This window comes from Electrophorus electricus, chromosome 5, assembly GCF_013358815.1.
Source record: "Electrophorus electricus isolate fEleEle1 chromosome 5, fEleEle1.pri, whole genome shotgun sequence".
Taxonomy (NCBI): domain Eukaryota; kingdom Metazoa; phylum Chordata; class Actinopteri; order Gymnotiformes; family Gymnotidae; genus Electrophorus; species Electrophorus electricus.
In genome coordinates this window covers 29,215,582-29,227,854 of record NC_049539.1, presented here as the reverse complement: position 1 = coordinate 29,227,854, position 12,273 = coordinate 29,215,582, and the positions used below count along the sequence as shown (strand labels likewise).

General features: G+C 38.9%; 1 long non-coding RNA gene across 1 annotated transcript; it reads left to right on the top strand.

Annotated features, from left to right (window-relative positions):
* Positions 1 to 11,377: 11,377 nt before the first annotated feature.
* LOC118241347 lies at positions 11,378 to 11,952 on the top strand. Its single transcript, XR_004776001.1, has 3 exons — positions 11,378 to 11,523; positions 11,679 to 11,762; positions 11,892 to 11,952. It is a non-coding gene; the product is annotated as an uncharacterized LOC118241347 (long non-coding RNA).
* Positions 11,953 to 12,273: the final 321 nt, after the last annotated feature.

Genomic DNA, 12,273 nt, shown 5'->3' with positions numbered 1-12,273 from the left:
GTAATGTTTTTATGTTACTTTCTATCAAGAAGTTGAAATGTTGAAATCTGTCTTAGATGACCTGCAAAATACATTTCCCCATCAACCAGGTTTCACATTATCTCATTAGTGGTAGGTCTCTGCTGTATTTGAACAGTAGGAAAGAGGATTCCTTTGAGAAAAATCTTATCTATGTGCACATGTATGAATGCATGCACTGTGTGTGGGTGAGGACATACATGCATGTGTGCATTGTGTAGTCCAGCGTACAGACTGTAGTGAGCATTCATTTAAAAATTTGCCGTGTGATCACATGCAGTCTAAAGCACTCATTCCTTACCTTTTCACCTGAAATCTTCTTAGCTCCATATCTCGCCCATAAATTTTGGAAGCCGAAAAAGGATCCGTGCCTTACCCGAGTGAGCCCACCTGCCCTAGCTGTATTATACACACATATAAATACATACATACATCTTACTCTCTCTTGTTATCTGTGGAACGAAATCTGCAGCAATAGTTTCATTAATTTGAAAATGAACGTTGCAGTTGAAAAACTAAATTGAAACTGAAACTTCAAGTTTTGATTTTGAACTTTGAAAAATACAACAATTTTATTCAAACTAAAAATAAGTGCAGGAAACGTTTCTGTTTAAACACAGCTTTGATTAAATGATTGAATATGATTTATTAATTCAAAATAATTCTGTTTTCACTTTTATAAGCACTTTGAGATCTTAATCTAGTTAGTACACTGAGAGCACATTATCAGACTATATTCAATATTACATTATGTTACATAATGAACTAACCTATAACTCACTTACTCTAGTTAGTACACTGAGAGCACATTATAAGACTATATTCAATAGTACATTATGTTACATAATGAACTAACCTATAACTCACTTACTCTAGTTAGTACACTGAGAGCACATTATCAGACTATATTCAGTATTACATTATGTTACATAATGAACTAACCTATAACTCACTTACTCTAGTTAGTACACTGAGAGCACATTATCAGACTATATTCAATATTACATTATGTTACATAATGAACTAACCTATAACTTTGCCATCAAGGTTCACATTCATCATATTAACCCTAAGACATCACGGCACGTCAGCTGCATATATTTAGCTAATATATAATAACAAATAATAAATCAATTACACAACACACAACACATACTAACACAACAACTCACTGCTCTTCATACAACACAGACTAACACAACACACACAGCTCTTCACACAACACAGACTAACACAACACACACAGCTCTTCACACAACACAGACTAACACAACACACACAGCTCTTCATATAACACAGACTAACACAACAACACACAGCTCTTCACACAACACAGACTAACACAACACACACAGCTCTTCACATAACAGACTAACACAACGCACACAGCTCTTCATACAATGCAGACTAACACAACACAACACAGCTCTTCACACAACACAGAGTAACACAACACACACAGCTCTTCACACAACACAGACTAACACAACATACACAGCTCTTCACACAACACAGACTAACACAACGGTGAATATTAATAGACTGTGAATATTACAGCAGGACACGTCCTCAAAGACACATGTAGACTGTGACTATTACAGCAGGACATGTCCTCAAAGACAGTGCCCACAAAGAGGCTTTTATTGTAAAACACATTTAAAGAAGGCAAGAGGTGAGGAAACATCTCTGGTTATTCTAGGAAATATGACCTGCCACCTAAAGCTCCTGGAGACCCAACTCCAAACCCTACACACAATAACCTAACAACATTCTGAACATTTACTTTAACTAAATGCAGTTCCATTGTTCCTGCATGTCTGCAATGGCACAATTCATTATCTAATTAAGCATAACACTTAAATACCCAATTAAGCATAACATCTGACTTTCTGATCTATTCATGATCAGATAATTATGAAGTGAGAGCTTAGATACATCTTATAAATGATTACTAATATATTAATTCATGGTGAATAACACTAACTCATTAGTTCATGATTAGTTCATTAAGATCCAGCTAGACAGTAACCATGATAAATGATTACTAATATATTAATTCATGGTGAATAACACTAACTCATTAGTTCATGATTAGTTCATTAAGATTCAGCTAGACATTAACCATGCAGCACACAGCCTGTTCACTGGGCTGCCATCTAGCAGGAGGGTCCGCAGCACACACGCAGAACAAACCAGCTGATAAACAGTTTCTGTCCTCTGGCTATCAGGCTCTTAAACAGGATGTGAAACAGTTAGTCCTTCCCAGTATCAGTTCACTGTGGCACTTTATCACTACTACTATTAATATATTTTAGCACACTACTACTTGAACATTTCTACATAGTCACTATTAATATACAGTGTGTAGTTTATCTACAGATTACCCTTCGCTAATATATTCAATAGTCACATTGTTTATTTTGTCGACTCCTGAAGTCACATTGTTTATTTTGTCTACTCTGCTGTTGAATATTCTGTTTATTCTGTTTATATTTAGTATATTATTGTCATCTCATCATTAGTTACATGTATAAATGTTAATACTGCTGCAGAGGAGTCACCCGAGCCTAACCACAAACACTTCCGTGCATTAATGTCCTGTATGTTTATACAAATGACAAACTTGACTTGACTTATGGAATCATTAATTGTGCTCATGTAGAAAAAAATGCTGTTTTGAGACTGTGAAGTTATTGTCAAGCTTGTGGGTCAAATGATGAATTTTAACCTTTACAGAAGAGGATTTGGGTCAAATGATGATAAATTGAGATTTGATGGACTGAAATACATAAGAGTCACCTGAACGTTTCTCTCAGTAGGTGGTCTTGTACCAGTGAAGCCCCTTCTAATCTCTCATGTTGGACATGTAGTCATGGAGACTGTCCTCTCCTTTGCTTTCCCAAGCACTTTCACTTTCATAATGCACCTGCTTCAGCTCATGATGGGATAGCCAATAAGCACATGTCTTGAATCCATTATCATAGAGCAATGAGACCACTAGGTGGCGGACTGACATTGGATTTGGTTGACTTCATTAAATGCATGTTTACTATATACGCATTTTTGATGAGGAGAAATGCAGTGTGTCTGAACTGCAGGTTTACAGTGATGAGAGGGAATGCAGTGTGTCTGAACAGCAGGTTTACAGTGATGAGAGGGAATGCAGTGTGTCTGAACAGCAGGTTTACAGTGATGAGGAGGAAGGCAGTGTGTCTGAACAGCAGGTTTACAGTGATGAGAGGGAATGCAGTGTGTCTGAACAGCAGGTTTACAGTGATGAGGGGGAATGCAGTGTGTCTGAGCAAAAGTGGAATTTCCTGATGCAAGAACTTTTTATCTTTCCCGCTGGACATGTTATGCCAATATCAGACTGTTCAGAAAGCTCTAAATAATCAATAATGTGAGATTTGTTGATTTAATCTCTTCCGTAAATGTAAATAAACATTCTAAAGTATTAAAAGAGATCACAGCAACAGAAATACTGGCATCAGATACTGCTGACATTATAGTAATGACACACCTAATATTATCAGAGGAATTTCTGTTTAGAATAAAACTGACGTGGTCCTTATGGATCAATGACACAATTACTCCGTCTAATCTGTTTGCCAAAATCTTGGACAGTATTCTAGCATCAAGCGGTATTAAGGAGATTGGCCTATAATCACCAGAGTCTTTATCTTTGTTTAATATTAATGTAATAAGGGACTGAGACTCTCTGCTCTTCTTAATTAAAATCACACGTATAAATAGTTTGTTTACAATTTTTTTAATTTGGAAGATTCAACTTCTAAAAATTGTAACATTAGAAATTTAAAAAGATGAGTGGTTAGAACAGGGGACATTGGGTTGGTTCGTAATTTTCAGGATCTGTTTGCTTTTCTTAGATCAGTGTCACTGACAGGTTTTCTTCCGGTGGGTGACGGGGTGTCTGGGGTGTGCAGCAACATGGGCGCTGCATCGTGTGCTCACCATGGCTGGCACACCCCTGCCCTGGATGTGTCATGGTTAATGGTTGATGGTTAATGGTCATCATGGTCATGGTTAATGGTTAATGGTTAAATGGTCATGGTTAATGGTTAATGGATATCATGGTCATGGTTAATGGTTAATGGTCATGGTTAATAGTTAATGGTTAATGGTTATCATGGTCATGGTTAATGGTTAATGCTTAATGCTTAATGGTTATCATGGTCATGGTTAATGGTCATCATGGTCATGGTTAATGGTTAATGGGTAATGGTTATCATGGTCATGGTTAATGGTTAATGGTTAATGGTTAATGGTTAATGGTTATCATGGTCATGGTTAATGGTTAATGACTATCATGGTCATGGTTAATGGTTAAGGGTTAATGGTTAATGGTTAATGGTAAATGGTAAATGGTTATTATGGTCATGGTTAATGGTTAATGGTTATTGGTTATCATGGTCATGGTTAATCGTTAATGATTAATGGTTATCATGGTCATGGTTAATGGTTAATGGTTAATGGTCATCATGGTCATGGTTAATGGTTAATGGTTATCATGGCCATGGTTAATGGTTAAGGGTTAAGGGTTAATGGTAAATGGTTATCATGGTCATGGTTAATGGTTATCATGGTCGTGGTTAATCGTTAATGATTAATGGTTGTCATGGTCATGGTTAATGGTTAATGGTTATCATGGCCATGGTTAATGGTTCATGGTTCATGGTTCATGGTTAATGGTCATGGTTAATGGTTAATGTTTAATGGTTAATGGTTCATGGTTATCATGGTCATGGTTAATGGTTAATGGTTAATGGTTATCATGGTCATGGTTAATGGTTAATGGTTAATGGTTATCATGGTCATGGTTAATCGTTAATGATTAATGGTTGTCATGGTTCATGGTTAATGGTCATGGTTAATGGTTAATGGTTAATGTTTAATGGTTAATGGTTCATGGTTATCATGGTCATGGTTAATGGTTAATGGTTAATGGTTATCATGGTCATGGTTAATGGTTAATGGTTATCATGGTCATGGTTAATGGTTAATGGTTAATGGTTAATGGTTAATGGATATCATGGTCATGGTTAATGGTTATCATGGTCATGGTTAATGGTTAATGGTTAATGGTTATCATGGTCATGGTTAATCGTTAATGATTAATGGTTGTCATGGTTCATGGTTAATGGTCATGGTTAATGGTTAATGGTTAATGTTTAATGGTTAATGGTTCATGGTTATCATGGTCATGGTTAATGGTTAATGGTTAATGGTTATCATGGTCATGGTTAATGGTTAATGGTTTTCATGGTCATGGTTAATGGTTAATGGTTAATGGTTAATGGATATCATGGTCATGGTTAATGGTTATCATGGTCATGGTTAAGGACAACAACCAAACTCTGGATGTTACAGCCAGGACTCGGTTTGTGGGTGGGCTGCCCCACTCTGGGACAATGCTGAGTGATGTGTAAGTGTGTAAGTTACTGAATGTGTGTGTTTAGGGCTGTTCATGTGATGTGAGTGATGTGTAACACTCTTCCTACATATGTGTGTGTAGGGTTTGCCATGTGATGTGAGTGATGTGTAAGTTACTGAATGTGTGTGTTTAGGGCTGTTCATGTGATGTGAGTGATGTGTAACACTCTTCCTACATATGTGTGTGTAGGGTTTGCCATGTGATGTGAGTGATGTGTCACACTGTTACAGAATGTGTGGGTGTAGGGTTGGTTATGTGATGTGAGTGATGTGTAACACTGTTACTGAATGTGTGTGTGTGTGTGTGTGTGTGTGTGTGTGTGTGTGTGTGTGTGTGTGTGTGTGTGTAACCCTGTTACTGAATGTGTGTGTGTGTAAGGTTGGTCATGTGATGTGTAACATTGCTACTGAATGTGTGCGTGTAGGGTTGATCATGTGATGTGAGTGATGCGTTACACTGTTACTGAATGTTTGTGTATGTGTGTAGGGTTGGGCATGAGCTGTGAGTTATGTGTAACATTGTTACTGAATGTGTGTGTGTAGGGTTGGTCATGAGCTGTGAATAATGCGTAACACTGTTACTGAATGTGTGTGTGTGTGTGTGTGTGTGTAGGGTTGGTCATGTGATATGAGGGGGTGTGACACTGTTACTGAATGTGTGTGTGTAGGGTTGATCATGTGATGTGAGTGATGTGTCACACTGTTACTGAATGTGTGTGTGTAGGGTTGGGCATGAGCTGTGAGTAATGTATAACCCTGTTACTGAATGTGTGTGTGTAGGGTTGGTCATGTGATGTGAAACACTGTTAGTGAATGTGTGTGTGTGTGTGTGTAGGGTTGGGCATGAGCTGTGAGTGATGTGTAACATTGTTACTGAGTGTGTGTGTGTAGGGTTGGTCATGTGATATGAGTGAGGTGTCACACTGTTACTGAATGTGTGTGTGTAGGGTTGATCATGTGATGTGAGTGATGTGTTACACTGTTACTGAATGTGTGTGTGTAGGGTTGTTCATGTGATGTGACTGATGTCACCCTGTTACTGAATGTGTGTGTAGGGTTGGTCATATGATGTGAGTGATGTGTAACATTGTTACTGAGTGTGTGTGTAGGGTTGGTCATGTGATATGAGTGATGTGTAACACTGTTACTGAATGTGTGTGTAGGGTTGGTCATGTGATGTGTAACACTGTATGACTCCACACAATCGCAGGTCTCTCATGTTTTACATCTTGTTTCTTATAGACTTCATCTTGTTTTCTCAGCCATAATCATTTCTCAGTTCTTTGCATCTGAAATGGTATCATTGAGTTTTAAATCAATACTTGGAGCAAAATTACACTTTTATCTAGTTGGTCCTTTAACATAAATCCACTGATCACTTTTTTTTCTTTAAGTGTGTTGTTTTTACTTGCTAATATTTGTTAAGAAATAACATCTATTTTACATGTATCATTTCCATAGACACCCCCAAATGATCAAACACTTAAAATGCCTCAATCATCATTAATCAATGTATTCATTTTGAGTCTGTTGTTGCAATACATTGTGTTCAAACTGAGACTTTTACTTATTAGCAGTAATGCTGTTAACATTTACTTATTCAAATTATCAAAAATATCAAATCAGACTGTAATCAGCAGTTTCAAATGGGAAAATTAGAGATAAACAGACCATAGATGTATTTAAAAGATTATATTTTGGTAACAATGCATCAAGTATCAAAATACAGTAATACATTTAAACAAAAGAAGTGCCATAAAATATGATTTCTTCTTGTTTGTAAAAATAAGCATCATTACATTATATGTCTGAGATTAAAAAAATAAACAAATAAATAAAACACATGGCTGGTTTTTACCCATAAGGCACTGCAAGGAAAGAGGTTGGTGAAAAAGAATGAAAAATAAAATTTGTCATTTTTAAAGATAAACATTAAGCAACTCCTGGCAGAAAATTTTGCACTGACGACATTTTATCTCCCTGAACTTGAAGGCTATAGCCACCAGGCTTGGCAAAGAGACCCATCAGTGGACCTCAAGCTCCAAACTGCATATTATACCAACAGTACTCATCTGTGTACTCCTTCTCCTTCTCTCCTCTTTTTTCATTAATCCCTCCATCCTACCATTGGAACCATTTATTTTGATACTGGTCCTTGAAACTTTAATAAAAAATGTTGATAATTGGCAACGAAAATGTAAAGATGCTACAGGCAAAACTGCCTGTTTTTCCCATGACTTGACACAAAAGTATTTACATATGCATTAAATTACATCACAGGATCTCAGTAATATTTACATAAACATTTTTATATTGCATTTTTACATAAACATCTTTTCATTAAATTTATAGTACTGGGCAGATGGTCTTATAGTGACTGATACATATTCATCAGTATGACATTACGTGTGCTCTCTGAGGATCAGACCATGATTCTGGAGATGCATCTTACTGTACCTGCTCTACCAGGTGAGTTCAGGAGTGCTAATGTGATAAAACTCTGATCACGTATGATCGAATATACACTGATCTCTGACCTGGTCTGGGCTTCAGGTGCTACAGCAATGAGATATTTGAACAGTGATACTGAGGGTAAAGTGTTTGTTGATTTATTGAGGGTCGTATGTAGAGGGATTGAGCTTCAGGCAGACAAGGCCAAACTAAAAAAACACATCAGCCACACTAGAAATAAAATATTATTATTAGTCGGCTACATTTATTTAGCACCTTTCGCAAACTCAAGGACACTTTACAGACAGAAATCAGCTTTTACACTCAAATCACACACAGACTGATGAGAAGCATCAGCGAATTTACAGTGTTCTCTCTATCAGAAACCACAGCCCCCTGGGGGAGTGCACCAGTGCAGGGGAAGGGGAGGAGGTTAAGACCAGGACAGAGCACCAACCATTGCTGGACATACACACACCGTAACGATTGGCCACCCTCCTGACATCCCTGTTTCCATAGTTTCCCTGTCGTGTCTGTTATCCTTTACTTCCTTGTTCCGATGCTTGGTTTTGTTTTCTCCACCCCTCGTCTGTTCCTCAGTTCCAGTCCTTGTTTTGGTTTTCCCTGTTCTTATGTTCACCTGTGTCTGGTTAGTCCTTAATTGTTTTGTTTGTTTAAGAAATGTGTTTTGTCTCTCATGTTGTTGGTTAATGCGGTAAGTTTGGTTTGTTCCATTTGTTCACGCTATCTCTGTCGGCGCCCTTGCTCTTTCGTTTGTCTAGTTCATTTATCACTATGCCTCAGTGTTTTCCTGTGTCTGTTTATTTTGGCTCTATTGTGTTGCCTCCGTTATCATTTGATAAATAACCTCTTGCATCTACATTCTGCCTCTCGCCTCGTCCCTGCTAATACGCAGCACACACACCTATCTATATCTACATGCATACACAACTTACATTGATACAGGACAGTTTTAGAGGATCTAGTCAACCTAACCTCCATGTTTGTGGGAGGAACCCAGAGGAAACCTACGCAGTCACAGGGAGAACATGGAAACTCCACCCAGATAGAAAGGCTGAGAGGCAAACTTGCCAAACACTAAGCCCTGCTGCACAAAAGAACCAACTGTCCCAATGTAACACAACCCAAATTAAGTACAATAACCCTCCCTAACTAACAAAAACGAATAAACACAAGTAAAGAACGGAGCAAATAAAAAAGTCGTCAAACTCCCTATTTCCCGACAACAATTTACACAGGACTACTATAATACTCCATACACAGAATGTACAACAGCAAACATGCCGAGAAAAGCAATAAGTCAGAATGATTTAACCAGCAGAGGACCAAAAACATAACAATCAGCAAACAACGCTCACTGAACAAACAAAACTAGCCAGCAGAGATGAATCTCTGTCTGCCGCTTTTTCCCGAGCTTCCCCTTATGCGTGGGGTAGAATGAGACAGACAGTCAAGACACAACACAGCAGTACAGCACAGGACAAAAGACTTGATCAGGTGGAGGAGCATCAAGAAGAGGAGGAGCCACAGGCTCCAACATAAACAAACACAAACAACCCTACACCTTAAAATACAGACACTTGAATTTTTCTCACTCATCACTCATAATTGTTTTGGTATCAGTAAGCAGGCATCACACAAAGTGCCGTAAAACATCAATGGCTGGATCTAAGAGTGTCCATCTGAGAATCCACCTCAAAGAGTCCAGTGAAAGTCACATGCTTTAGTGGGGATATGCTTCGATAAACAGCATCTCAATTAAGACCAAGACCTCAAACTATTACACTCAGTCCACACTGTTTGCATGATCCCGGCATTTATAGTCTAACTAATATTGAACCACAGATGTGCATGAAAAGTTATTGACACTACTCACACCCTCCTCCCCAACGTAAAGTAATTCTAGACAACATTAAAATCACAATAACTACACTTACCTTCCACAGTAACTGTTTGTTTGAATAATCTCTTCATTCTTAGTGTCTCTGATGATGTAAACTCCACTATCAGATGGTGCGGTTCCTCTCAGCTCAACAGCAGAGATGAGCGACGCTCTGAGTGTATTCAGGTTCACACTTCAGTGAGTGTCCATCCACTGTGCAGATTTGTCCACTAGGGGGAGCAGCTGCACCTGTGCTGTTATAAATAACCTCCACTGAGTCTGATACGGGCAAATCCAGCACCAGAGTTTCATTGGGCTTGATCCTAACTCAAGAACTCAATGCTGAAAAGAAAAACCATCAGGAACTTTAAAGGGGTTCAAATTTAATACATACTAATAAAATTAAATCATTAACGGTTCGTTAGCAAAGACTAAGAGAACAAACCCTTACCCTCTATCTGTAGGCTCACATCACAGATGTCTACACCATCACACTCACAGGTGTACCAGGTCCTCTTAGTGTAATCAGCATCAGTGATGGTGAGGAAGAGATCTCCCTTCAGGTACTGATCATGTGACATGTGAAATCTCTCCTTTGACTGACAGGATGTCTGGTTACATTGAGCCAGAATGTCAAGTTGTTTATGGGACACAGTCCATGTGACCAGACCAGAACACGTCTGAGTGCAGGGGAGAGTAGCATCATCATTAAGATTCACCTTTACTGAAGAGAAGGTCAATACAGGATGTGAAAGAGATTAAGAAAGTGGAATTTAAAAAGACATTCAATAAATCAGACAATCAGAACCCTTTTAGACCAGATGAGTGATGGAGGACTTTGTTGCCTTGAAGGCGGATTGCTTTCAAACCCCCCACTGCACCCACATACAGTCACTGGATCAGGGAATCCCCACACCATGGAGATTAGATACGCTGTCAGAAAGTCTACCACAGTGTTTAATACTATTTGGCAACCTTTACTAACCTTTGCTGAGAACATGGAAACTGACTGTCTGATTAGCTCTGTTCCTCTCTCTCGTACCCAAAGGCAGCCTAGCAAGGTTGGATATTTCAGATATAAGGTAAACATTCATCTCGATCACTTGTTAAATACATCCAATACCAAATAATAATGGCTGCACATTTCATGCATCAATAACAAAATAACAGTTGCCTCAATTTATATTCTGCTAATTACTAAATGTTTTTATGCTCTTTGGCACAGAAGCTCGAGTAGCCATTTAACTTTCATGATTGATGGTCTTCATTACACACCCATTAATGAGACCATATACAGACACGCACAACAAAGGTGGTGGCTTCAGAAAACAAGTGCAAGCACATCTAGGTCTTCTGGCTTTAAGATGTTGCTATAGTTACTTCTGGTGCTATAGTGTAAGGTGTTGTAGTCCTCTGGGGAATACTGCTGTTCCTATAGTTACTTCTGGTGCTGTAGTGTAAGGTGGTGTGGTCCTCTGGGGAATACTGCTGTTGCTATAGTTACTTCTGTTGCTGTAGTGTAAGGTGGTGTGCTCCTCTGGGGAATAAAGCTGTTGCTATAGTTTAAGGTGTTGTAGTCTTTTAAGTTAATGTTGATTAGGGCACTGCATAAGTTAAAATACTCTCTAAAGAGGCTTGTGGAAGGGCTGTCCCACGCTCTAGAGGACGCGTGGTCTGGATACAGCTTGGCGCTGGCGCAGGTGAGCACCGATGAAGTAACATCAAACTATCCCAAATAATAATGAATTCTAGTTAATCTAGTTAATTAAAGGTCAATCACTGTCCTTGCGCAAATATCTAAATCCAGCACGTGCTCTGGAGTGTGCTGACAGTTGCACGTGATGTCTGTCTGCAGGTGCTGAGTGTGTTTGAGGAGATTTCACTTAAAAGCACACTAGATCAGATCAAGGAGAAACACAACCTGCAGACAGCCAAGAAGGTAAGAAATGTGTAAGAAAGCTAACCATAGAAAGTTGGGATTGTCAAGATAATGCCACCTCATCCTGTTGTGTTGGTGTCTTGAGTATCAGGTCTGTGTGCCCTTCTGAAACTCTTTCTCCTGTGACAGAAACAGATCTGAAATGTTGCGTTTGGGAATTTCTTTGGAGTGCTGGCCTTGTCTCAGTCCATACGACTACACAAGTTAAACACTTTAAGAACTAATTACTCATTTTCTTTAATCATTCTTCATGTTCACTCTCACACACCACCTCTTGTTCTCTTACTCTGTTGTGTGCTCTTTCCCTCTCTCTCTCTCTCTCTCTCTCTCTCTCTCTAGGAGCCACAGGTGCTGTTGGAGTGTGTTAAGCTGTTACAGAGTCTGGCTCAGTACAGGGATCACCTGAGAGACCTGCCCAGGAAGACCATGGTGGACATCCTGAGTGAGGTGACACTTCTCTGCTCAGCCCCTCTATAACCACACCTCCTCCATTCAGCCGGCGCAGTTCACG